Source organism: Castor canadensis, chromosome 14 (assembly GCF_047511655.1).
Source record: "Castor canadensis chromosome 14, mCasCan1.hap1v2, whole genome shotgun sequence".
NCBI lineage: Eukaryota > Metazoa > Chordata > Mammalia > Rodentia > Castoridae > Castor > Castor canadensis.
The window spans coordinates 39512522-39539613 of NC_133399.1; the positions used below are offsets into that span (position 1 = coordinate 39512522).

A 27092-nucleotide genomic window follows, 5' to 3' on the forward strand; every position below is an offset into this window, starting at 1 on the left:
CTGTACGGGACATTTCCTGTCAGTGAAGTCACATACTGTGTCCTTGTGCATCTGCTTCTCTAACTGAGCACCGTGTCCTCAAGGTCCCTCCCTGCTGTGGAATAGGTCAGAGCCTGGTCTTGTTCATGGCTGAGTAATATTTCATGATGTAGCTTGCTTTTTTTTTTTTTTTAAGGTGGGACATTAAATTTTTGGGGGGGCTGGGTAATATAAATTTTTTTTCTTTTTTTCTTTTATCATGTTTATATTTACTCACATGTGTTTACATTGTTTGGGCCGCCTCCCCCTCACCCCCCTGTAGCTTGTTTTAAAAGATGATACATGGTGGACATTTTAGTAGTGTTGGAATTAAAGACCCTCAGGTGCTGAAAACAGACACACGAGAGACAGAAAATCTTGACAAGGCAATTTCTCTTGATCAAGAGGGTGCAAGCATGTGCTCACTCCAGCTGAGCAGACAGACACACAGCACAAAATGGCCAGCAGTGGCTTCTCCTTATATGCCTGACGCAGCTGTACCTGCCCCTCACCTGGGATTTGTCCAGGTCAAAGGTTCACACTCTTTCCTGATTGGCTAACAGGCTTGAGGGACAGGTCAGGGCATGTAATTTGGTGGGCAATTTTCTTGGGCAATGGGACTATACAAGAATCTGGAAGAAGAAACAGGAACCCTTTAAACAGTGCAAGTCATCTAAGATGGTGACCTGAGGAATTTTAAGTAATCTAAGAGGGTGACACATACTTTGATAGAAAAGATCAGTTTTACAGTAGTAGTCAGGTCTTTGAGGACACCCTGCTGTAGTCTAGAACATGGGCCTGCACTAACTATCTGAGGCTGCTGAGAAGTCACCTTACACCCTGTACAAGGGTGTGTGTCAATAAAACTTTATAAAACACACAGCAAGCCAGATGAGGCCCTAGGCCATCATTGGGCCACCCCAGCTAAGGACAAAGGGGCTTGGACACTTTGGTCCTGAGGTTGCAAAGAGCTTTTGTATATGTGGGTATTTCCATTGATATTTTGAGATAATGGAAACTATATTATTTTATTTATTTACTTACTTTTGTTTTCAGTGCTGGGGGTGAACCCAGGGCCTCATGCACACTAGGCAAGGGCTGCACCACTGAAGCCCTGCCTCCAGCCCTAAACTATTTATTAATTCATTAAAAGTCACAACAATAAACTCTGTGGTCACTGGCAGAACAGGTTTGATGGAAAGTAACTACGTTTTCCAAAATAGGCAAACAGTTGATGGGACGATGACGAAAATCAAGATGAAGAAATGGTCACAGCCCAGCTAGGCACAGTGGCTCACAGCTGTAATCCTAGCTACTTGGGAAGTGGAGATTGGGAGGCTTGAGTTTTGAGACCAGCCCAGCAAAAAAAAAGTTATTGAGACCCCATCTCAAAGAACAAGCCTAGTGTGGTGATATCCCGAAGCTGACACCTGCATATCAGACTGTGGGGGGCTGCACCCAGTAAGCTCTGAGTTGGGGCAGATGGAAGGGGTGGTCGAGGAGTGGGGACATGCCCAGACCAGCTCCTGGGAGTCCTGTTCTAACGCTGGGTCCCAGTCACTCCCAGCTGTCTGCAGGGCAGAGAAAGGCTGACTCAGAACTTGGATCACATGCAGAAAAGGAGTGACACCCTGTCAAGGCCACTCCCGGCCACAGGGGAGCTTTAAGCCCCATGTGACTGTCCCAAGGCTCCCATGTCCCAAAGCCAAACACCACACTGTGGCCACAGGGCCTGTCAGGTCCTTGGACCTCATTACCCACTCACCCCTCCCCCTGAAGGCCACCCCTCTGCCTATTCACCTCCCCTCCAATACCAGACAACTGGCTGCTCGTGTCTTCAAGATCTTGCCTCAGATGATGCCTTATGGTGACAGTCCTCCATCTCCAACTCATCTTCAATTTGTACCTCCCTCTCCCCACAGACCGCCACCCTATCGCTCTGGGAGCTGTCTAGCTTACACAGTGACGTGTGTGTGTGTATGTGTGTTCTTCTAGATCTCTGACCATTGCCTAGAACAGGGATCCCCAAACTTTGTAAGGAGCCAGAGAGTCAACAGTTCAGATTTTGTGGGCCACAAGATTTCTGTCACTGCTACTCTGTCATTAGACCACCAAAGCAGTCATAGACAATGTGTTCATTGAGGGGGGGTTGTGTGTCAATAAAACTTTATTGACACAAACAGGTGGCCCACAGGCCCTAGTTCAGGGAGTCTCCTACAAGGATCCAATGTAATCCTGACTGAATGTTGGGTTATGTCCTTCACCTGCTTCAGGACTCTAGGATTTGTGTCAGATGATGGTGGGTTACAGTGTCCTGGGGGCCTTGGTTGGGGTGATTCTGCCCCTAGAGGACAGTAGGCCCAGTTTGGAAGCCATGTGTGACTGTCATGACTAGGGAGCTCCTGGCATAGAGGGGGTGGAAGTCAGGGACCCACTCAGCATCTCACCCCAGAGACGGATCTGCCCCGTGTGCACAATGCCGAGGGGGACAGGCAAGTCAGTTATAAAAAAGAAAAAGTTTAATGATGGCTTTTCAGTTATATTGCTGAAGTATTAACTAGACTCAGGTTTTGCTGTCTTCCTCACCTAATTGCAAGTCCCATGTCCCATGTCACTACTGACAACCACCCCACCCCACTTTGCACTCTCGCTCCTGAGGCACTTGTGGCCTGCAGGCCCTGACCGCCAGGTGGCAGCACATCCCATCTCCTGGGTCGACTCCTGGCCCGCCTCACAGGATCCCAGAAACCCCGCAGTCTAGACGCTGGCCGGGCGGAATTCCACTCCCCTGAAGTCAGCCTGCATGGAGAGGTTTGCCATCCCGAGCCCGTCATCCCTTCCCGCCCAGTGTCTCCCAGGGCTGTCTCGCTGGGGCCTTGGATCTCTGCACGGGTTAGGGTAGGGGAGCCCCAACTGCTCAAAAAGCCATCAGGACACAGCCAGCTCCCCAGCAGGCTGCTCACAGGGACAGGAGGTGGCAGGACCAGCAGCTAGCAGTCTGGCTGGAGGATCGGGTCACTTCTGAGACTGTTACTTCTCTTATCCCCAGCTGGCTGCTGGATCCTGCACGTGGCCATGCCTGGGTGGCTTTGAGTTTCTGTCCTCCTTGACTGATAGTCTCAGGTTTAGTGCTCAGGAGGCAGGTGTCTGCAGCCTTGGCCAGGCCGAAACCCAGCCCAGCCTGGGAGAAGCACAGCCCCTGGCTACCTGGGTTCCTCCTGACATGGCTCAGCCTCATGTAGCAATTAAAGACAGTCTGGGGCTGAGATGCAGGTCAGTGGGGAGCATTTGCCAAGCATGCATGAGATCAGGATTCCATATCCAGCACCACAGAAAAAAAGCCAGGTATGGTAGTACACACCTGTAATCATAGCTACACAGGAGCCAGAGGTAGGAGGATCTCAGTCCCAGGCCCACCCTGAGCAAAAAATGTAAGACACTATCAGAAAAAAAATAACTAAAGCAAAAAAAAAAAAAAGGGCTGGGGGCATGGCTTAAGTGGTAGAGTACCTGCCTTGGAGGCATGAGGCCCTGAGTTCAAATCCCAGCACCACCAACACCAAAAAGAAAAAGGTCTTTGTTGTATTCTCTGAGGCCACTTAGGCTGCCCCTTGGAGGTGAGACTTGCTAGGAGTCCTCCCCGCTCCTGACTCTCATCTGTTGTCTTGATCAAGCAACATTGGACCTCTGAGGGTCTGAGGTAGGGAGCAGGGCCTCCTCTCTCAAGTGCTTGAACTTGGCTGTGCTATGGTCAAGCTAACCTGGTTTTCCTGGACCATTTCATCTCCTCACTAACAGACAAGAGAACCAGGTTGTCACAGCATTCGTAGCCCACTGAGTCCCACCCATCTGACCAGAGCACCTCCCGGGTCCTTCCCAGATTGTTCCAAGGTGGCAAGTCTGTGGCCACCAGGTCTGAAAGACAAGTCTCAGCCCAGAGGATTGCTCTGCTGCAGCAAAGAACCACACAGCAACAGAGGTCTGCTCTCCAACAGGTCGGAGGACAGCAGGCCAAGGTCAAGGTGAGGGCAGGGCTGGTTTATTCTGAGGGCAGGCTGGGGAATCTATCCCATGTGGCCCCCAGCTTCTGGTGGTGGCTGGTGATCCTTTGTGCCCGTGGCCTGTAGAAGTGTCACCTCATCTCTGCCTCCATCATCACACAGCAGTCTCCCTTCTGGGTATAATTCTCCCCTTTTGTAAGGTTGCCTATCATGGATCAGGGCCCACCTTGCTCCACTATGACATCATCCTAAGTACTTCCATCTACAGTGACCCTATTTAGGCCACATTCTGAGGTCCTGAGGGTCAGGACTTTCCCATATGAATTGAGGGGAGGGACACAAATCAACCCATGCCACCAAATGCAAGGCTCCAGCTCTGCCCAGTCCCCTGCAGGGTCCTCTGTGGGAAGGCACTTCCTGCCTTGCTTTCTGGGAGCCTCCTCTGCACCACCCAGGAAGGAGGGGCGGGCAGGGGGCGGCTGGGGACATAGACCTGGCTGTGTTGCTGAGTGTGGCCTGCTGCCAGGTGGGGCAGAGGGAAGTGCCGGCTGGTGCCGTGTGCAAAACAGATCATGTTCTAAGAAAGTGCTGGAGTTCTCAAAGGCTTGTAGGACAACGGCCTGGTGGAAAGTTCTCCAAGGAGGGCTCTGCTAACTAGGGGAGAAGCCAGGAGTTGCTCTGCTTCCCTTCCGCACCCAGAATTGTTTCCTGAGGGACATGTAACCTTTCATGGTTATATGCCAGCCACCTGCCCTGAGCCCACCTGGTCTTGCTACTGTGCCGGGGGACAACGTAGCACTGGGGGCTGAGGACGGATCACAGCCAGCCAGGCACATAAGGACAGATCACAGAAGCCAGTCACAGAGGTTAATGGAGGAGGTGTGGTCTGGGCTATGGTAGGGATGCCAAGATTGGGAAATGAATTGGATGCTGCAGCAGTTCTGCTTCCAGCTGTATGGAAGCAGCTCCTCAAACTAATCATACACACACGGATGTTCACAGAAGCTCTAGGTACAACAGACAAAAGGTCCATGAACAGGTGAGTGGATTCACACCAGGTGCTCTGTCCACACACTGGAATATTACTCAGCTGTAAACAGGAGTGAGGTGCTGACACAGACTACAACATAGAGGGACCCCGAGGACACGGTGCTCCGTGAGAGAAGCAGACACACAAGCACACAGCATGTGACTCCATTGATAGGAAACGTCCAGAACGGGAGGATCCAGGGACAGGAAGTGGACTTGTGGGGGCCAGGGCTGGGGAGGGGACAGGGTGACTGCTCATGGGATGGGACTACTTTTGAGGATAATGGGATGTTCTAGAACGAGAGGTATACAATGTTGTGAATGTACTAAATGCCATGGACTTTAATAGCATTTTTTATGGTTAATTTTATGGTATAAAATCTCACCTTAATTTTTTTTTAAGTTGGTTAAGATATGGCTTTGGAGCAGCACGCAGACTTGGCTGTGGTCACAGGCATGCAGGGGTCTGCAGAAGGCCTTGGTGCTAGCTGAGGCCTTGGTGCATATTAGAGCTTGGAATTGGGGTGTCCTGGCCCTGGGAGGCCCTGGAGGTCAGCTGGGCCACCTTGCATTTTGTCCCACCCAGAGAGGACATGGACACTTAACTCCTCGTTCTGTGCTGCAGAAGGGGTGTCAGGCAGGATGGAGCACCTGGCCCTGGGGGTGTCAGGAGGAAGCAAACATTCCGGGTTTTTTGACTGGGGATGTTCCAAGGTGGTACAGGTGCACCTGAGTCGAAGACATGTGAGCCAGCTCTATCTCTGGATTACAAACCTGTGTCACTCAGGGAAGCTGACAGGCTGCACCTGGGGCTGCTGGAGTACTTGCAGGTGCAGCCACCTCCTGTGTGCGTGTGCACAGAAAGCCTTCCCTGCGATTGTCGCTTTCCTTTGTGGCCTTACCTGGCACTGCTGTGGGGGGGGTGTGGATCCTGTGTGGGAGGAACTCTGCTGAGTCACACTGCTGGGCCTTTCAGTTTTTCTCCTCCTGGTCCTTCCCCTCCTCCTCTCCACCTACCGGCCACCTGCAAGCTGTTCTGACTTTTAGGTGTTGAAACCCTTGCGGTCAGGTCTGCTGGTCTGTGTCACAGCCTTGACTTCTCCCCCACCCTCTTCCCGTTCAATTGGCCTAACCTTTTCTCTCAAATGAAAAGGTCGGATGTGACCTCCTCAGCTCCCTTAAAAAGCCTCCTCAGGTTGCTGCCCACATCTCTGCACAGTATGGTCTCTGGTGAGACCAACCAGTCTCACCACTGCCCTCGAGGGTGTAGCTGGCAAGTTCAAAGGCACCAGGGACATGTGTTCCCAGAAAGCCGCTCTGTTGATGTTGGGGGGGGGGGGTTGTTCCCCTGGCCCATGTTGAGTGGCAGCACTACTGCTTAAGTGAGAAAGGATGGGGGTGCCCCCAGCGAGGGCCCAGGTGCTGGATTGAGCCTCTAGTAGGAAGGACTCAAAATGATACCAGTGCTTCACTTACCAAGTGTAAAGCTCAGTGACATTGAGAAAAGCAGTCCTGTGTGGGGAGTTGGTTACAGTGCCTTCCCACAGGTACCGAAATCCAGGATGCTTGGGCCCCTTATGCAAAATGGTCCAGTGTTTGCACAGAACCAATGCATGTCCTCCCATAGACTTTAAATCATCTGTAGCCAGGAGCTGGTGGCTCACGCCTGTAATCCTAGCTACTTGGGAAGCTGAGGTTAGGAGGATTGTGGTTCAAGGCCAGTCCAGGCAAATAGTTTGTGAGATCCCCAACTCCAAAATAGCCAGAGCAAAATGGACTAGAGGTGTGGCTCAAGCAGTATGGCACCTACTTTGCAAGTGCAGAGCACTGAGTTCAAATTCTAGTCCCACCAAAAACTCATCTATAGATGACTTGTAATACTTGATACAACATGAATGTTGCATGCATAATTGTTACACTGTATTGTTTAAGGAAAAATAACAAGGAAAATTATTTGTAGGTGCTCAGTATAGAGGCATTTTAAAAAAATTCTTTTTGGTGGTACTGGGGTTTGAACTCAGAACCTTGCACTTATTAGGCAGATGCTCTATAGCTTGAGCCACATCTCCAGCTTTCTTTCTCTTGAAAACACATTGGCCAGCTGAAGGCTCGATGGGTGAGGGCACAGCAGTATGGAGGGCGGTCTCTCACACATATGCATGACACACACATGCACGTGTACACAGGGAAAGGCTTGTGAGGCAAGCTCGTGTAGTAGAGTGCCTGCCTAGGAAATGCAATGCAAGGCCCTAAGTTCAAACCTCAGTACTGACAAAAAAAAGAAAGAAAGAAAGAAACCAGAGGCAAAGACTAGAGTGATGCAGCCACGGCCCAGGGGCGTCTGCAGCCCCCAGATGCTGGAAGGATCCTCCCTGGAGCCTCTGGAGGGACTGTGGCCCTGCACAGACCTGGATCTCAGACCTCTCTCAGCCTTCAGGAACAAGAGAGAAAAGAATCTCTGTTGTTTTAAACTATCAAATTTGTGTGCTTTTTTTTTTTTTAAACAGCAGCCTCAAGAAACTTATACTGACTACTAAAAGATTTGGATACCCATAGCTGCATCTAAATAAACCACCCCCAGAATTTGGTTGCTTTCTTGGGCCCACCAAGCATAATACTTATAAGAACAGGGAAGTCACACCTAGATTTTGTTCCTTTATGTACTGTCCTACATCCCTGGGAGAAGCACTTAAACATCCCTTCATCTTTGAACTTGGAGCGGTGGGACCCTTAGTGACTGGCTAGGGACCTGGAGGACACACTTACAGGTTTGCACACCATGCATGGGACAGAAGACATTTCATTGCATCCCTTGTGACAGCTCAGTTTCCCCATCTGTAAGAAAAGAAAACCTTGAAGTCCTGCAGCTCTGTCAGCCTATGTAAGACTCCCAGGTCTGTGAACCATGAATACCAGTAGATTCCAGACAGTCCTCCCCACTACTGTGGCTGTTCCTGACAGCTTTGCTTGCTGACATTCTCCAAATACTTGGTTCTCCTTATTTAGCCTCTGCCCTGCAGGAGTGAGCCATGCGTATTTCTGGTCAGTCTCTGAATACACAGCCCTGAGTTTGCATTTCCGATTGGGACAGTTGCAATTCCTGTACTTCTCTGCCTGGCATTTCCCGCCCACAGAGTCCCCTGCTGCCTCCTGCAGCATGGGCGTCCTGCCCTCTCACCAGGAAAGAGGGCAGGCAACTGGAGAGGCGTGAGAGACTTCTTCCTGAATGCTAATTCTGCTCTTTCGCTGCATAACTGGGTGAAATATTTAACCTCTCTCTTTAAAAATAAAATAAGGCACGCGTCCTTCCTTGTCAGAAAGTACTGAGTCTTACATGCCATGGACTCTGAAGTGTTTGGTAGCATGGTGCCCTGGTCCTCCTGCCCTTTCCCACTTGCAGGGCACTGGGACCTCTGACTGTCCTGTGCTTAGCCCCTGTCCCACAGGGGCTCCTGCTGTGCCTCACACTTCTGGTACTCACTCTTCCAGTCCTCTGGCTTCCACCAGCTGTTAGATATCAACCTGGCTATAAAAGGCAATTCTGATCGGAGAAAAAGGGAGGGGAAAGAGAAGCCATGGCTGGCCGCCCAGCCTCGGCTCAGCTTCTGGTTCACAGCCGGGCGTATGGGATTAATTTAGTTTCGGAGCACCATCAGAGGCAGCACATGCTGTCACGATTGCGTAGTGGCTCGTGCTTCCAGCTCCAGGTCCCCAACCCAAGATGTCCCCGCCCGCACTCATTTGCTCTGATTTAGGAGGGGCTGGTGTAGCCCAGAGCTCCCGAGCAAGCTGCCTCCCCCTGCTCGCAGCTTCTGCTGGCGGCTCTGAAGGAATGATGGCTGTTTTGCCTGGAAGCACGCAGGAGGTGAGCAGGGCCAAGCCTGACCCACAGGCAGAGATGAGGGCCTTGCAGCCTGGCCCAGAGCGCTGCTTCTTTCTCAGCATCCTTCTGTCCCCAGGATGCTTTTGGAAATTCAGCATACTCTGAAATTTTGCCACCTTTTCTTTTCCTTCATAAAATCTTGCATCTGGAAGGTAGCTCCAAGTCATCCTTTCCTCAGGCACTCTCCTTCCCTGCCATGGGGACACAGAGAGAGAAAACGCCCAGTCAGTCCTCCTGCCCAGAGAGCCCGCTGTAGGGCAGAGAAGATGCACGCTTCTAATGCAGGCACACGTGCGTTTGCAGTGCGCATGCACTGAACCCTGGCAGGCCTGCATCTGGTCACCATGGAAACGCGGAGCCTGGTGGTACCCAGAGCGCAGGCAGAGAGATATTGAGTAGTATTGTGGTGTGGGTCATATGGCGTTGATTTAAGGAGGCGCAAGGTCTTTAGGGGCAGTGCGAGGCCCGGGTGTGCCCGGGCCGCCTGGATTTAGTGGCTGGATGGACAGATCACATCTGGGGAACGGGAGCGGCCTTCCGCGGCTCTCTTCTTGAATCTACTTTGGCTTCTGGGACTTGGGCAGGTCACTCACCTCTGAGCTCACTTCTTCTTCTGTCATCTGGAGAGAATCCTATGCACAGAGACTACGACGTAGCCCAGGGACATCCCTGAGACCCTTTCAGGGGGCTAACGTCCTAATGCTAAGATGCTCTTCGCCCTTTTCACTCTCTCCCACGGGGACAGTGCAGTTTTCCGAGGTGACGTGACCATGTGAGATCACCACAGATCGAATGCAGAAGCCATAGCAGAATCCAGCTGTCCTACAGATTTGCAAAAATGTTCAACCATGTCATTCTTCTCCTTACCTTTATTTTTTAAGACAGGGTCTCGCTATGTAGCCTAGGTTGGCCTCAAACTCCAGATCCTCCTGCCTCAGCCTCCTGAGTGCTGGGATTACAGATGTGTGCCACTATGCCCTGCTCTCCCTAAATTGATTTTTTTAAATTGTTATTTTCCTTTAAAGTTGTACTCCTGGTAATTTTTAAAAGTTATTTTTAACTTTTAATGGGATTACAATAATATTCAATAAGCTTTTTATATAAACATAAGCTGTTTGGGTCCTCATTAGTTTTTTATTATATTTATGTATATGTACATATTTTTAAAATAACAGCTTTATTGAGATATTCACATACCATAAAATTCAGTTATTCAAAGTGAACAATTTGATGGCTTTTAGAATATTCAGGATTATGTAACCATACCTCTATTGAGTTCCAGAACATTCCATCACCCTAAAAGGAATCCCTGTCCCCATGAGCAGTCACCCATCCCCTCCCCAGACCCTGGTCCCCACAGTCCACTTCCTGTCTCTGGATCCTCCAGTTCTGGATGTTTCCTATCAATGGAGTCACACCCTGTGGGGCCTTGTGTGTCTGCTTCTGTCATTGAGCACCTTGACCTCAAGGTCCCTCCACATTGTAGCATGAGTCAGAGCCTCGTCCTGTTTATGGCTGTATGATACTCCGGTCTATGGATGGGCCCTGCTGTGTTCATCCATTTGCCAGTTGATTGACATTTGGGCCACCCCCACTTGTGGTTACTGTGACTAATGTGCTGTGAGCATCCACACGTAAGTTTTCATTTCTCTTTGGCAGAAACCTAGCTGTGGAATTGCCGGTCATGGGGCAACAGCCCAGTTAACCTTTTCAGGAACTACCAGACAGACCATTCTCCCATCGGCTGCCTCTTCTCCCGTTCCTGTGCTATGCAGGAGGGCATCAGAGCTGCTGCATCCTGGCAAGCACTTGCTTTCTTTTTCACGATTGCCATCCTAACGGGTGGGGGGGGGGGCCTCGTTGTGGTTTTGATTTGCATTTCCTGATGACTAACGATACAGAGAATTTGTTCTTATGTGTATTGGCCCTTTGCATATCTTTGTTAGAGAAGTGTCTTTTTAAAAAATTTTTTGCCGTGCTGTAAATTAAATCCAGGGCCTCCCACTTGCCAGGCAAGCACTCACCACTGAGCTACATCCTTAGCTCACCCACTTTTAAATTGGGCTATTTGCTTCTTTATTGTTGAGTTATAAGATTTATATATTCTTGGCCAGGGGTGGTGGCATACACCTGTAATCTCAGCTACTTGGGAGGTGGAGGCAGGAGGATCTCGAGTTCAAGACCAGTCCAGGCAAAGTTAATAAGATCCTGTCTCAAAAATAAAATACAGCCATGCACCGGTGGCCATGCCTGTAATCCTAGCTACTCAGGAGGCAGAGATCAGGAGGATGATGGTTCGAAGCCAGCCCCAGCAAATAGTTCACAAGACCCTGTGTTGAAAAATCCCATCACAGAAAGGGTTGATGGAGTAGCTCAAGTGGCAGAACACCTACCTGCCATGCACCATGCCCTGCATTCAATCCCCAGTGCAAAATAAAATACAGTTTTCGCCCATTCTATGGGCTGTCATTTTCTTGGAGTCCTTTGAAGCAAAAATGATTTATTTTTGGTGGTATTGGGGTTTGAACTCAGGGCCTCATGCTTGCTAGACTGGTGCTCTACCACTTGAGCCACACCATTTTTGCTTGAGTTGTTTTTAGAACAGGGTCTCATGTTCATGCCTAGACCAAAATCCTCCTACCTCTCTCTGCCTCCCAAGTAGCTGGGATTACAGTCATACCCTACCATGCCTGGCCCTTACTGTCCCTCTTGCACATGAATAAGCAAACCCGGTGGTATTTGCCTTTTTCATCCAAGCACAGGGCACCCCATTTCCTGTTGTGCCCTCCTCCCACCTTGGGGACCTTCTCCCATGGGCGCTCAGTGGAATCACAGCTGGAAATGTAATTTTCCATTTTCAGGATTGCTTTGAGAGGCTACTTTCCAGTTTGAAGTGAGCTGGAAGTGACACACTCAGTTTTCATTCCCTAAAAAAAATTACTACAGAAGTAACTTTGGCTCATTGTGAGTCAGAGTGGCTCAGACTTCTTTTGTTTTTTTTTTTTCACGATCACCTCCATTTTAGACATTCTTTTCCGAATTCATCAATAATAATAATGACAACATATTTAGTGACGTCAGATAGTTGATTCCATGTAGCATTATTATGTGGATATTTATTTATTATAGAGTTTGGGGTTTATTGTGGGTTTTTAAAGAATTTTTATTGGTTTATATTAATTGTATGAAAGGGTTTCATTGTGAATGTCCATCTATGCATATAATGTGCTTTAAACAAATCAGCACACCCTGTTGCTCTTACCCTTCTCTTCCCTTTCTTATAATTTTTAATGGGTTTCATTATTCTGTTCCCATATATGCTTATAAAATACTTCAGTCATATTCACCCCTCATCACCTTTTCCTTTTACCCTCCCCCCTTTCACTGGACATCCTCAAAAGTCCCCCTTTTAGCTGACATGGTGGCTCACGCCTGTAATCCAGCTCCTTAGGAGGCAGAGATCAGAAGGACTGAGGTTTGAAGCCAGCCCAGGCAAATAGTTCATGAGACCTTATCTCGAAAAAACCCATCACAAAAAAAGGGCTGGTGGAGTGGCTCAAGGTGTAGAACCTGAGATCAAACCCCACTACCCCCCCTACACACACAAAAAAGTTTGCTCAGACAGGGTCTCAATATGCAGCCCAAGCTGGCCTTGAACTCCTATCCTCTTGATCCCAGCCTCCCAAGTAATGAGTGCTGGGATCACAGGCCTGGCCATCACACCCAGCTTCATAAAGACTTTTTTTTTTTTTTCTGGTGATACCAGTGTTTGAACTTAGGGCCTCTGGCGTGCTATTCAGGTGCTTTACACCTGAGCCAGGCCCCCGTTTTTTCTGCTCTAGGTAGCGTCTCAAATTTTTGCCTCAGGACTGACCTTACACTGCAATTCTATCTACACCTGCTGTGGATCTGGGATGACAGGCACATGCCGCCACGCCTGGCTTGTTAATTGAGATGGGGGTCTCTCGAACTTTTTGCCTGGGCTGGCCTTGCTGCCACTGATCCTCAAGTAGCTGGGATTACAGGTGTGAGCCACTGTGTCTGATGTCACATAACTTTTAGTACAGTATATTGTGAAAATTGTCCTGTTGTATGGTTAGTTATTGTTAATCTCTTACTGTGTCTAATTTGTGAATTAAACTTTGTCCCAAGTATGTACATATAGGAACAAATGTCCGATATACAGGGTTAATGACAATCCACTGGGATCCTGGCACATTTCCCTCCATGAATGACTGTACAGAGTGCTTTGTGAACTTGGGATCCCAACCATCTTCCCAACTTTCAGTGTTTCATTTCTTACTGTTTAATTTTAAGTGGGTGTGTGGTGATGTCAAGTGCACTGTGAGCTGGGACAATGCCCTTAGCTAGGGCACTTCTGTTCCGGACGGCCTGGTGGAGGAATGTCTGTGTGCTGTGGTTTGGTTTCTAGTAGCCAGATGTGTGGGGCTACATTTTATAGGACTGGCATTGGTCTCTTATGCTGGGTCCTGCAGCTGTCTCTAGAACCTGCATCCATCTCTAGAACCTTCCATCTCCCCACATGAAGCTCTGTCCCCATTGAACACTAACTCCCTCCCTTCCCCAGGCCCTGGCACCCACCATCCTGCTTCCTGTCTCTGTGGCTCTGACGACTCCAGGGACCTCCTGTGAGTGGATTCCTGCAGTGTGTCCTTCTGGGTCTGCTCACTTCATTGAGCACTGTGCCCTTGAGAAACACCAACACTGTAACAGGTGCCAGAATTCCCTTCCTTTTCATGACTGACTAATATTCCAGTGTGTGGAGAACCCTATTGTGTGAAGCTGTTTGTCTGCTGTTCCCTATGGGGAGTCATGCTGATAGGAACATGGGTGTTCAAGTGTCTCTCCAAGTCCCTTTCAAGTCCTTTGCATATGCACCTGGCAGTGGAGTTGCTAGGTCATCAGTGATTCTATTTTTATTTTTTGAGGAACCTCCAAATGATTTTCCACAGTGGCCACACCATTTCATGATCCCGCCCACAATGTGCGAGGCTTCCAAATTCCTCACACCCATGTCACCCCTTCTTATTTTCTGGTTTTTTGTTTGGTTGGTTAGTTTTGGTTTCGTAATAGCCATCCTAATGGATGTGAGGTGGTATCCCACTGCAGAGCTGATTTGCATCTTTCTATGATTCTAACTCATGTGACGAACCTGGTGACTATCATTTTGTGTGTTTTGTGACTTTCATATGTGATCATTGAAGAAATGTCCTTCCTGTTCTTACCTGGGTCTGTCTTTGCCCAGTTCTTAATTGACTGTAGTGTTGTTGCTGAGTTGTTAAGTTCTTTATATATTGTGGATATGAATCCCTTATCAGATATAGGAGTAATGTATATTTGCATACATGCAAATATATCTGCATGTATGCAAATGCATCCATATATATGAAAATATTACCATACATGCAATAGTGTGCAAATGCATTTGCTTGTATTTTCTCCCATTCCATGAACCACTCTTTCAGTCTGTTGAGTGGCTTTTGATGCACAGTGTTTCACCCCTGCAACTCCATACTTGGAGTTGAGAACTCAGGGCCTCACGCTGGCTAGGCAGCTACTCTACCACTTGAGCCACTCCACCAGCCCTGTTTTGTATTGTTTTTTTGTTGTATTGTTTTTTTTTTTTTGAGATAGGTCTTGCAGACTATTTGCCTGGGCTGGCTTCAAACAGCGATCCTCCTGATCTCTGCCTCCATCCACCCAACCAGCTGTAGCTGGGATTACAGGCATGAGCCACCAGCACCCGGCTGTGTTTTTCTTTCTAAATGCCACTCCCACTCTCTTCCCAAAGTGAGCTTTGCCCTGACACTCTCCTGCCTACGTTGGTCTGTGGAGACACAGGCAACACCCAGCAGCCCTTGCTACTGGACTGCACTGTGCAATCTGTAGAGTGCTGAGGTCAGCCTTGCCAGTCATCCTGCAGTGTGTCATTGTTGTCTTGCAGGAGAGAAAATGGGACAGGGTGCCTGGAGGCTGGAGAGTATTTTTGCAAATGTAATTGGCACATAGGAGTACTCCTTGCAAATCCTATAAGAAATGGCGGGGAGGGTTGTTATTTTGAGCTTCTGCATCACGGGGTCACACAAGCCTTGGAGTGAGGGGTGTTCTGTTGTGAGTGGCGCGTACTGTTTGAGAAGGCTCCTGTGTGTTCTGAGAGATGTTGAGTTGCTAAGTTACCAAGAGCATCAGGAACCCAGAGAACGGGGTCCTCGTGATCATGCTCAGCTCTGGAAAATTAAATAGCTGTTGATGTTTTTAAAAGAATAAGAGTCGTCCTGGACTGGGATTCACAAGTCCTGAATTCTAGTTGCAATCCTAGCATTTCCAATGTGTATGTGGACGATGGGTGGGTGAGCAGATGGATAGGTGGATGGTTGGGTGTATGAGTGGGTGGGTGGGTGGATGGGTGGATGGACAGATGGGTGGGTCAGTAGGTAGATAGCGAGGCATAGGTATGGACGTGGACTCTCTTGGGACATAATTCACATTATTCTTTCATTTCTAAACCTCAGTTTCCTCATCTATAAAATTTGGGGAAATGTTTTTATGCCCAAAAGAGGAAAATTGAATGCTGGCCTCCCACATTCTTTACTTGTTCTAGTTTTTGCATAGAACTTAGTTTTATTCTTAATAATGCTTTTAACAAACAATGCATTTGAAAAGTACATTTGGATGAATGGCTTAATCTCTTGACAATTGTTTATTTTACGACACTTTAATTGAAATAAAATTTATTTACTCTAGGGTGGGGGGGGCAGGGAGGATAAATGACCCAAACAATGTATGCACATGTGAATAAATGAATAATAAAAAAAATTTATTTAAATGAATAATAAAAAAGATTCACCATTTTATGTGTATAATTCCATGGTTTGTGACATAGTGACACAATTTACAGCCATCACCACTATCTAGTTCTAGAACATTCCATTACCCCAAAAGGAAGCCCTGTCCCTACAAGCAGTCACCCCATCCCTCCCTAGCTCCTGCCCCCCACGAGTCCACTTCCTGTTTCTGTAATCTTCTGTTCTGGACATTTCCTGTCAATGAAGCCGCACGCTGTGGGGACTTGTATGTCTGCTTCTCTCACCGAGCACCCTGTCCTCAAGGCAGTGTGCATTCGATGAAGTTTTCAGTGACTGTGGTCATCATGCCACCCTTGGTGTGCAGGACCCAGGTGCTCACCAGTGCTCCACGGGCCTTACTGTGCCCCTCTCCTGGACAGGGAGGAGGGGCACACAAACAGGTGGCAGGAATGACTGGGGGTGTTGGACAGTCCACAGGGATAGAGATCTAGGACCTGGGCAGTGCCAGGGCACAGCAGAGACACCATGTCACATCTGAGCATCAAAAGAAAGATTACAGCGTCATTGGTCACACTTGAGTGTGGCAGGGGAGAGAAGCTGGCTTCCCCAGAAAGGTGACACCTGATGGAGGGTATGGTGTGGCCCACCGTCCTGGGAAAACGGGCCTTGGGTGCTTATACCAGAGCATTCCCAGGTCAACCAGGATGGGCTGGTCACCCTGAGCTTGGAGTTCCCACGAGGTGACCAAGGCCAGTTACGTCAGCAGGCAGTTGGGAGCAAAGGTCAGAGATGGAAGGAGAAGAAATATGGCCCAGGAGTTAAGAAAGTTGCTCAGGGCTGGCGTCCAGCTGTGGCCGCCCTGGGCTCCCGTCCTTTCCCAGCCAGAGGGACCAGCCCTTTGACCAGCTGCCCAGCTCTTTGAGATTGTCCAGCTGTCGACTGAAAAGAAAAACAAACGTCATGACAGTCATGACGCCTTCAGAGGCCGTTTGCTACCTGTCCCTCTGCTGAGGCATGGTTGTCTGGTCTGATGCCCTTATCCTGGTCCCCAGGGGGCTGATTAGGACACAAAGATCACTTGCGATTCAGCCAATCACAATCCAGCACAAACAACACCATTCCCTCCCGCTGTCGTCTGCCCCATGACCCCATGAGCTCAGGACCTCACTGGATTTCCCAGCAGCCTGTCCAGCACCGTCCCGCTTCTGCAGCGTGTACCCTGGGCCTTGTCCACCAGCTTGGGCCAGATGCAAACAGAGAGGTGATTTTTCCTCTTCCATCCCCAACTCATGCCCTCTGTTTCCTTTTCTTGCTCAGTTAGCCTGTTGGAACTTCTGGAACCATGTTAAACAGGAGCAGCGAGAGCTGGCATCCGTGTCATGGTCTCAGCAACTTGACCATCTTTCATGGTCCAGTTCAAGGGCAGCTGTGGAGTTCTTAACTCTTGAGGAAGTCCCCTGCATTCCAGGGTCACAGAGTGTTATGGAAGTTTGTCTGCATCTAGTGAAAGGATCGTGACCTTTATACTAACCACGTGTAGGACAGTACTGATGAACTTTTTTTTTTCTTTATGGTGGGACTGGAGTTTGAACTCAGGACTTTTCATTTGCAAAGCAGGCAGTCTCCTGCTTGATCTGCACTTCTAATCCATTTTGCTCTGCTTATTTTGGAGATGGGGGTCTCATGAGCTATTTGCTGGGACTGACCTCGAACCTCGATCTTCCCAGCCTCAGCCTCCCAAATAGCTAGGACTACAAGTATGAGCCACCACACCCAGCTTCCATTGACTTTTGAATGTAAACTTAACCTTGACTTTCTGGGATACGTCCCACTTGACTATGGCATTGAAACCTTTTCTGTGTTTCTGGATTCAGCTCATGGGTGTTTTGTGGCAGACCATGGATGTTTACTTCTACATATGAGTGAGACCGGGACTTGTCTTTCTATGCTTGCCTTGTTTTACCTAACGTGATATCCTCCAGGTCTACCCGTGTTGTTGCACATGATAGGAACGCATTCTTCTTTATGGCTGAATAGCACTCCATTGTGTACACATACCACATTTTCTTTATCCATCCAGCCATTGACGGACACTTAGAAAAACAGTGCAGCCTCATGTGTCCATAGTGCTGAGGGAGAGAGTCCTTGCTCTCCCTCCACCAAAACCAGAATCCACTAGTGGCAGTGCAGAGCTGACCTGCCTCCCCACTCAGCATGCGGGTGTCAATGTGGACAGCATCCCAGGACCCCCGCAGGGCTGGTGGTCATGGGTGCAGAAATCTCCTGGGGTCCATGGAGTCCTCTGACCCAGAGGTTCTCAAAATGGGTGATTCTGCCCCCAGGTGGTATCTTAGGACAGGTGTGACCGTCACAACTGGGGTGCTCCTGGCATGGAGTGGGTGGAAGTCAGAGACACTGCTCAGTGCCCTGCAGGTGCAGAGAACGACCTGGCCTTGTGGGTACAATGTTCAGAGAGTCCCTGGCTAAGGTGACTCTCCCTCCCCTTTTTTATTTATTTATCTTATCATATAACTGTGTACTGGGGAACACCATGACATTTACAGAAGTTCTTACAATGTATCATAGTTGAGTTCACCCCTCCGTCATTCTCCTTTATCCCCCTCCCATGACTCCCCCCTTGAGAAGCATCTAGGGGCTGGAAGGCGGGAATAGCCCCCAAGGGTCATCCACGGGACCCTGGACTCAGTTGCATGTGTGTTAGTCAGGCAGCCAGCACCCTGAGGCCAAGACAACGCCTTGCTCCTTCTCACACGTCAGTGACTGGCATGAGGTGACCTCAGTCTCATGACTTCCTGTGAAGCGCCTGAGTGCCATAATGGCTCTGCCACCCCCCCCCCCCGGCTCTCTGTGGCCGTTAGGTGGGGGTGACCTGTGTGTCCCTCTTCCTTGGGGTCACAGCTAACTGAAGCCTCTGCTGTTCCCATGGCTAGGCGTCAGATGTGACAGCTCCTGGGCCCCTGGAAACTTACTTCCCCACCTCTGCAGCCACTTCTCAGCAGCTGGGATTGTCATTAGCCAGAACCACCACAGAGGAGCTGTCTGTCCCTCTGCACAGGACTTGTGAGATGTGGGACTTTCCTCTCCATGCAGGGTGTGCAGGTGGATCTAAGGACATGGAACACACCTGGGGTCCCTCTGGAGATGGTTTGGTCCAAGTGGAGCCTAAGTCCTAGAGCTCAGGAAGGATGTCATGGCATTTGTACCTACTGCAGCTTCCGGGATCTTCAGCTGTTACGAGGTGCCATGGTGGGGTCTGTCACTCAGGAGCCTTTACCTGGAGGCCATTCTTCCCCCACCTCCACCCCCAGGGATAATGGGCCATGTCTGGAAATATGCATGGCTGTCACAACTGGGGAGGTCCTGGCACGGAGTGGGTAGAGGCCAGGGATGCTGCTCAGTGCGGAGCCCGGATATCCCACAGAGAAGGACCAGCCTAGTGTGCATAGTGCAGTGGGAAAAAGCTTCACGAGGACCCCACAGGACTTCATTAAATGTCACTTTTTGGGCTCTGATGGGCTGTGATAGTGGATATTCCTTGTGTCTGGTACCTTGACAGCTTGAAAGACAGATACCGCACCCCAATAGTGTATTTTTCATGGTGCTTTGAATCACACTGAGGTTATGGGTTTTGGCGAGGAGGACCTCACAGGTCGAGTGCCTTCTTGTCACATCATCAAGGATACATGGCATCCACATGACCTGTTCCTGTGATCACTGCATGCTGGCTGTGCACGCCGACTTCTCCACTGAAAGTAGGATTTTGGGGTGTGTTGAATTGGATTCATACGTGAGGTTCATTCTGATTACCACTGAGGTGTATGTGCGTGCATGGGAATTCCAATCCTTTTTTATTGGAAGAAATAAATCGGAGCTCCCCTTGGCTGATAAATGTCAGGACTGGGATTTGCACTTGAACTGGTCCATCTGCAGAACCCATGACCATTCTTCCTCCGCACTGTCCCTCTCAGCCTCAATTGAGCCTGGAGATAAGCGGACGTGAGGTCACTGGTTGCCTGTCTGCAGACCCCACTCCCCCATGGTTTGTCCCTCCCCAGGACAGATGTGCCTACTCAGGCTCCCGTTTGCAGCCTTCATGCTGCATTTATGGCCTGTGAGCGGATGGCAAAGTCATCAGGACCCTAACGGCCACCCCAGGTGACAAATGCAGCTGCCTGGGCACCTGTACCAACAGTGGTCCTCAGGCTGGGGCTAGTGCTGGCCGGGTGGTGACCGTGTGAGCTGTCATTCTTCCTGGATCTCATTCCATCACCAGAGCTGCACCTAGCCCAGGGTGACATTCCTGGCCTGATCCCAGCTCCACCATCCACAAAAGGGCAGAAAGTCACTTTCAAAAAAAGTCAAAAGACTTGCTTTCTTGCTAATTCATGTTAATACAAGACTGGGTCATTGTTTTTAAAAAACAAAACAAACCAATAAAAAAACCCTCAAAGGTCAGTGCCGGTGGCTCATGCCTGTAATCCTAGCTATTCAGGAGGCAGAGATCAGGAGGATCGTGGTTTGAAGCCAACCAGGGCAAATAGTTTGCAAGACCCTATCTCAGAAAAACCCATCACAAAAATGGGCTGATGGAGTGGCTCAAGGTGTAGGCCCTGAGTTCAAGTCCCAGCACCACAAAAAAGAAAGAACTTCAGAAAACCCAGACAAGCTAGAAGGAAGGGTACTGGAAAATCCCTTGACTGGTGCACTTGAATAGGTGGATTTTATAGACTGTGAAAGGCAACCCCACTTAAAAAAATGCAAATTCCACAGCTGGCCCATTTGGGGAAAACCACATTAATATAACTTCCAGGCTGTTCCCTTCTGTCTGTTTTCCACGTGGTTCCAGTTGGAAAGCTGCAAGAATAGTACAAGGAACTCCACGTGCTCTTTCCACTAAAATTTGCCAGTTGTTTACATCTGTCCCATTTGCTTTGTTCTTTCTGGCTGTGTTTCTCACTCTATTGCTTGATGTGTGTGTATTCACATGTGTACAGATGCATGCGTGTGTGCCTGTGTGTATGTAAGATACATATGTCATAGTGTACAGGTGGTCCCCAGCTTAGGATGGTTCAACTTCTGAGTTTTCCACTTTACAATGACAAGAACATGACACACGTTCAATAGAATCTGTATTTTGAATTTTTATCTTGGGCCAGACGTAGTGGTGCATGCCTGTAATCCAGTACTCAGAGGGCTGAGGCAAGAGGATCCTGAGTTGGAGGCCAGCCTGGCCTGGGCTACAAAACAAGACCCTGACTCCAAAAAATAAAATCTTTTAGAAAAAGACTGCATGTGGTTCAGTGATAGAACTTGAGGGCGTGGGCTCCATCCTCAGTACCAGGGAGGAAAAACCCCCACTATCAGGAGGTGTTTGCATATAGTTACATAGGCATGATTGTATACGTAAATAGGTATATGCATATTAATTTATTCTGAGCCAATCGAAATCAAGCTGGACACATCATTTCCCTTTCCCCTGAATACATCCTAAGAACGTGGACAGCTTCCCGTGTAACCGCAAAGCATCACATTGACAGGCGTCACCTAATGCATGGCCATCGCACAGGCTCTCCGTAGCCCTCTTCCTCTTTGGCAATCCCTCACAGGCTCTCATTATGTCCCCTTGCTGTGACTTGTCCATCTCCTGACCTTGACACTTGGGTTTTCCTTTTTTTTTTTTAGATAGGGTCTATCTAGTACAGAGTTCAGGCTGGCTTTAAACTCTATCCTCCTGCCTCTGCCTCCCAAGATCTGGGATTACAGACGTGCCCCACTGCCCCCGGCCCCCTGGCATTGGATAATTCTTGACTTTGACATTTGGTCTCTCTTGACCTTGACATTCATAGCTAGTCACTATGTAGCCGGACCCTGTTAGGGATTATCTTATGTTTCCCCACCATGCGATAGAGCGTGTGCATTTGGGCAGGCCTCCCCTAGAAGTGGTGTGTCTGTTGCAGCCCATGATGTCCAAATGTTCCATTCCTGTGGATGTGAGCTGTGACCGCTTGGATTAGATGGTACATTTCGCTACTGTAAAATTCTTCTTCCCTCATAGTTAATAAGTAACTGTAGGAAGACATCTCGAGACTATGCAAGTGTTCTGTTCCTCATTCGACTTTGTGGTAGTAGGGTCAGTTAATGATTTTCTAACTTTGTCTTTCCTTTAGACATGGCATTGTGCTATGGGAAGAGCTTTCACTCCCTCCCTTCAGTCCTCCATGAGTATTTTCATCTGAATGCCCCATATCTGCCAGTAGGAGCCCCTGCAAGCCGGCTTCTGTGACCTTATGGCACACTACAAAAATTCTCCTTTTTGGTGGTACTGGGGATTGAACCCATGACCTTGAGCTTGCTAGACAAGCATTCTGCTGCTGAGCCACACCCCCAGCCCTTTTGCTTTTATACTTTGTTTTTGACACAAGGTCTCTGTGACTTTGCCCAGGCCAGCCTGGAACTTGTGATCTTCCCGCCTCTGCCTCCTAAGAAGCTGGGATTGCAGATATATGCCACGCGCCTGGCTTGCTACATTGCTATGATTGTCACTGTATTTTCAGTGCTGGAGATGGAACCAGAGCCTTGTACGAGGCCACACCCCTGCCTTGTAGGAACTTTCAGCTTCCTTACTTCCTGGCACATAAAGCACTCCAGAAATATCTTGTAATTTTTCTCTGGAATCAGGCTTTTCTCCAAGGATCTATAACTACTTTTGGTTCTTCCAAACATATGTGTTATTAAATGTGTATGTGTACATCACACAGATGTGCGCACACGCATATATATATATTTTTTTTTATTTATACTTTTCCAAATAATAATAGGATCTGCAATTTCTACTGTTCTTTAATCTACTTTTTTGATTTTAGCAATGTGTCCTGGACATCTTTCCACATTACTAAGCACAGATCTGCAAACATCCTTCTGAATTGCTCTTTCTGTTTTATCTTATGAATATGCCATAGATTTTTTTTAATCCTTTTTTGAGTCAGGGTCTCACTATGTAGCCCAGGCCCTCTTTGAACTCAAAATCCTCCTGCCTCAGCCTCCTGAGTTGCTGGGATTACAGGCATGCACAACCATGCCTGGCTTGTACCATAGATATTTAATCAGTCTCCTTTGACTGGACATCCAAGCTGTTTGTTGTATTTTTCTAGCCTTTATAAACCATACCACAGCTCAAATGTGTGGATACCCACCCCTGCACGAGAGTCGCTTCCCCCTGGGCACCAGCAGCTCACACCTGTAATTCTAGTTACTTGGGAGGCTGAATCTGGAGGAATGAGGTTCGAGGCCAGTTTGGGCAAGTAGTTCTCAAGACCCCATCTCCAAAATAACCAGAGCAAAATAAATGGACTTGGAGGTGTGGCTCAAATGGTAGAGTACCTGCTTTGCAAGTGCAAAGCCCTGAGTTCAAATGCTGGTCAAACCAAAAAAAATAAAGAGTCACTTCCCAGAATATTCTTCTATTTCCACCCTCCCCATAGGTCCTGAACAGTCAAGGACTAAAAATAACATCTCATTGTATTATGTATAATTTGGAGGGGATTATTAGAGTTTGAAACTTTTCATGACACTCATTTAGAGTGCTTCTTATGGACTTTTGTGTCCACATTATGCAGTTAATTTTTTGAGAATTTGCATGAAGAAGCCCAAAAATAGTACAGAGAGTTCCTTTCCACCTTCCACCCAGCCTCCCTGGCCACAGAACATTTACAAAAACCAAGAAGGCAACTCTTGCCTCTGCCAGGCTATTGATCCAGTCCAGGGCTGATTCAGATCTACCGTGTTCTTCCATCAGAATGCTTTTTCTTTCCCATGACTGCATCTAGGAGTCCACATTAATTAAGCTGTTTCCTTCACTTTTTGTTGACTTCTGGAGCTCTTTATATATTAAGGACCTCAAATTTTTGTTCCAAATAGCCATGTATGGCAAAGCATTTCTTTCTTTTTTTTTTCATTTTTCTTTTATTATTCATATGTGCATACAAGGCTTGGTTCATTTCTCCCCCCTGCCCCCACCCCCTCCCTTACCACCAAAGCATTTCTCATCCAAACATTCTCTATGCCCTACCACAAGACGTGAGGGGCCACGTGTCACGCAGTGAAAACTTTCACAGTTTAGCCTGGAGCTGTGCCAGCCTGAGCCCTAGCGTCTTCCACCATGTCAGGATGGGCAGCCTGGTCCAAGTTCCCTTGAGGGATGTGGAGTGAGGGGGACCCAGTCAGCACCCCATGTGTGCTGGGGTAGGAATGTGTCATGTAGTCCCCACACTCAAGGACAGGGACATGTCACCTAAATATGTCCCAGAGAAACCCATCCCCACCAAACAGGGCACAGAGCCACACAGTGGCTAGCACTGAGGTTCACAGGAAGCTTGGCTTTGGATACAGCTCTACTACCATGTCTGGTGACCATCAGGGACCAACCAGCAAGGGGCCCCCACGCCCCACCCCTCAGCCACAGCCTGTCCTCAGTGCCCTTCCACCTTAAGAAAAACCCTGTGGGGGAGGAGCAGGAAGGGACTGAGCAGAGATTAATGTGGCCTCTCAGGCTGTGGTTGCCCAGGAAGACACCTGTGAGGAGGGGGCCTGGCCAAAGTGGATTTCTGTAAGGGTCATGACACTAGGGGACTGTGAGCCCTGAAAAAAGCACAGAAAGCTACAGGACACCTCCAGGGTGACCCTTCCCTCTACAGAACAGGGTGGAGGAGAGGCCAGAAGTGGCAAATGTTGGGGCACAGGTGGGGAGGGCGGGGAGCACCTCAGTTGATGGGTTTGGCCCCAAACCCCAGTAGTGTCTAGCTCCCTCCTCCCTAATTGCCTGTTCTACCTGCTCCATGATGTTGAGTCTGTACTCTGTGGACCAGTGCCACAGGAAAAAGATTTAAGAAGTCCCAGTGGAACTGGGTGTGGTGGTGGAACCGGGCATGGTGGTACATGCCTGTAATCCCAGCCATTTAGAAGACTGACATTGGGAGGATCAGGGTTTAAGACCAGCCTGGAAAAATGTTAGTAAGACCGACAACAATCTCAGAAAATTGCAGCCAATTAAACCGACCAGTTTCCTTTACTCATAGGGACCTGATGTGCAGTGACTGCAGACAGCAGCCTCCTTGGTAGTGTATGCAGCCTGTTGTTTGTGTAGGTTGCTCTAAGGGACCTTGGAAACAGGTTTCCAGCGTGTATGTGACTCTGATCTCACACTATCCCCTATCTAGGCTCCAGACAGGTATGCGGGGTGCCTTTGGGAAGCCCCAGGGCACAGTGGCCAGGGTTCACATTGGTCAGGTAATCATGTCCATCGCACCAAGCTGCAGAATAAGGAACATGTGATTGAGGCCCTACGCAGGACCAAGTTCAAGTTCCCTGGCTGCCAGAAGATCCACATCTCAAAGAAGTGGGGCTTTACCAAGTTTAATGCAGATGAATTTGAAGACATGGTAGCTGAGAAGCAGCTCATCCCTGATGGCTGTGGGGTCAAATATATCCCTAATTGTGGTCCCCTGGATAAGTGGCGAGCCCTGCACTCATGAGGGTTCCCACTGTGCTGTTCCCTCCTTAATCACCTTAATCATGCGCAACAATAAATCATCCTGACTACTTACAAAAAAAAAAAATCTCAGAAAATAAGCCAGGCATTGTGTCTGATCCCAACTACATGTCAGGTGGATGTGGGAGGATGGAAGTCCAAACCAGCCCAGGCAAAAATGTGAGACCCTATCTTAAAAATAACTAGAGCAGAAAGGGCTGCTTTAGTGGTAGAGTGCCTGCTGTGCAAGTACAAGGCCCTGAGTTCAAACCAGTTCTGCCAAAAAAAAAAAAAAAGTCCCAGTGGAGAGTCCTGGGTGTCCAAGGAGGCCACAAGGTCAGGGACGCCAGGAGCCCAGAACGCCGGCAGAGGCAGGGAGGACCTCCCTGGAGCCTCGGGAGGATGAGGCGCTGCAGATCTGGCCCTCCTAGTCTGGGCTCCAGTTCTGTGGGACAGTAAATGTCACTGGTTTTATGGGTTTAAGTGCCACCCCCTCCTGCCCCGTGTGTGGCACTTGGCTGCCATGCCCATCCAGTAACCCGCCCGTTACCCCAAGTCACAGGCCATGGTGACCTGGCCTGGAGCAGCCTTGCTGGGCGCGGCCCACTGCATTGGTTAAGGTCGGGCAACTGTGAACTTGCAAAACGCAGACGTGTCCTGGCCACCCCTGCCTGGCCCCCGCGTCTGGCCCTGTCCTGGCATTGGCACGAATCCTGCAGGTGTGGGGGCTCCAGCAGACAGAAGGGGACCCCCAGAGCAGGCACAGGGCTGTGAGGAGTGACTTGCATTCTTGAGATGCTTTTCCGTTTAACCGTTGCTCCCTCTTCCAGCCATTTCCTGGCCTCTCCCAGACAAGGGACAGAAAGACAAGGGATGCTGGCGCAGAGCCAGGCTGGTGGTTTTCCATGCAGGGGGAGGTCAATCTGGGATCTGAATCATCACAGCCCCCAGGAATCAGGAGACAAGGGGTGGAGGCCCCACTGCACCCCTTTCCCAACTACATGACTTTCAACTTGGAGTTTCTCCAGCTGCGGGCATGGGGGGACACTGCCCAGCACCCTCCAGGGCACAGGATGCCCAGTGCAGAGAACGACCCGGGCTTGTGTCCTCAGGGGGAGACAGAGGTTGACAGGGACAGCAAAAGGTGACTTTACTCCCAGGTTCTCTGGATGAGGTCTGGACAAAACCTGAGCTACTGCTGTGGGCAGGCACCACCTGTCCTTGTATTCCTTCCACACACACACAACCCCCTCAGGAGAGTGGCTCTGTGCACACAGCCAGAACTCAGTTCTGTGTTGATTTCTTTATGTTTGGCTGGTTCCACAAAGAATCAGAGGTAGCCTGCAGGGAAGGAGTCAGACACCCAGGAAAAAATACAAATCACCTCAGAAAATCAACCATGGGGAAGCTGGGTGTGGTATCACACGCCTGTAATCCCAGCATTCCAGAGGCTGAGGCAGGAGGATCAAGATTTCTAGACCAGCCTAGGCTGCATAGAGAGATCCTGCCTCAAAAAATAATGAAGTACAAAAAGACAAGAGCATGGGGGTGTCGACACTGGCCTCCCAGCTCTGGAAAGGGACCCGTGCCAGCTCTTGTTACTAAATCAGTGGGATTTCGCAGGTCTCTGAGCCTCACCATGTTCGAATGTTTCAGAAGAATGTGTCACACTTAATGCAGGGACACTCAACATCTTATGAACTTTATTTCCCAACCAACAGTGTACACGATACGTGTGTGTATGGATGTTTGCAGGGTCTGTCACATCCAATAAATAAAACAGTATT

The 27092-nt window shown here is 49.1% G+C and overlaps 1 protein-coding gene and 1 non-coding gene across 6 annotated transcripts in view; both read left to right on the forward strand.

Moving 5' to 3' along the window:
• The window catches only part of Gng7 (G protein subunit gamma 7), a 114193-nt gene that overhangs the window by 48686 nt on the left and 38415 nt on the right, over positions 1-27092 (forward strand). The gene's annotated exons all lie outside the window — the stretch shown is intronic.
• On the forward strand, positions 24815-24949 carry LOC141417083 (small nucleolar RNA SNORA70). Its single transcript, XR_012441707.1, has one exon. It is a non-coding gene; the product is annotated as a small nucleolar RNA SNORA70 (small nucleolar RNA).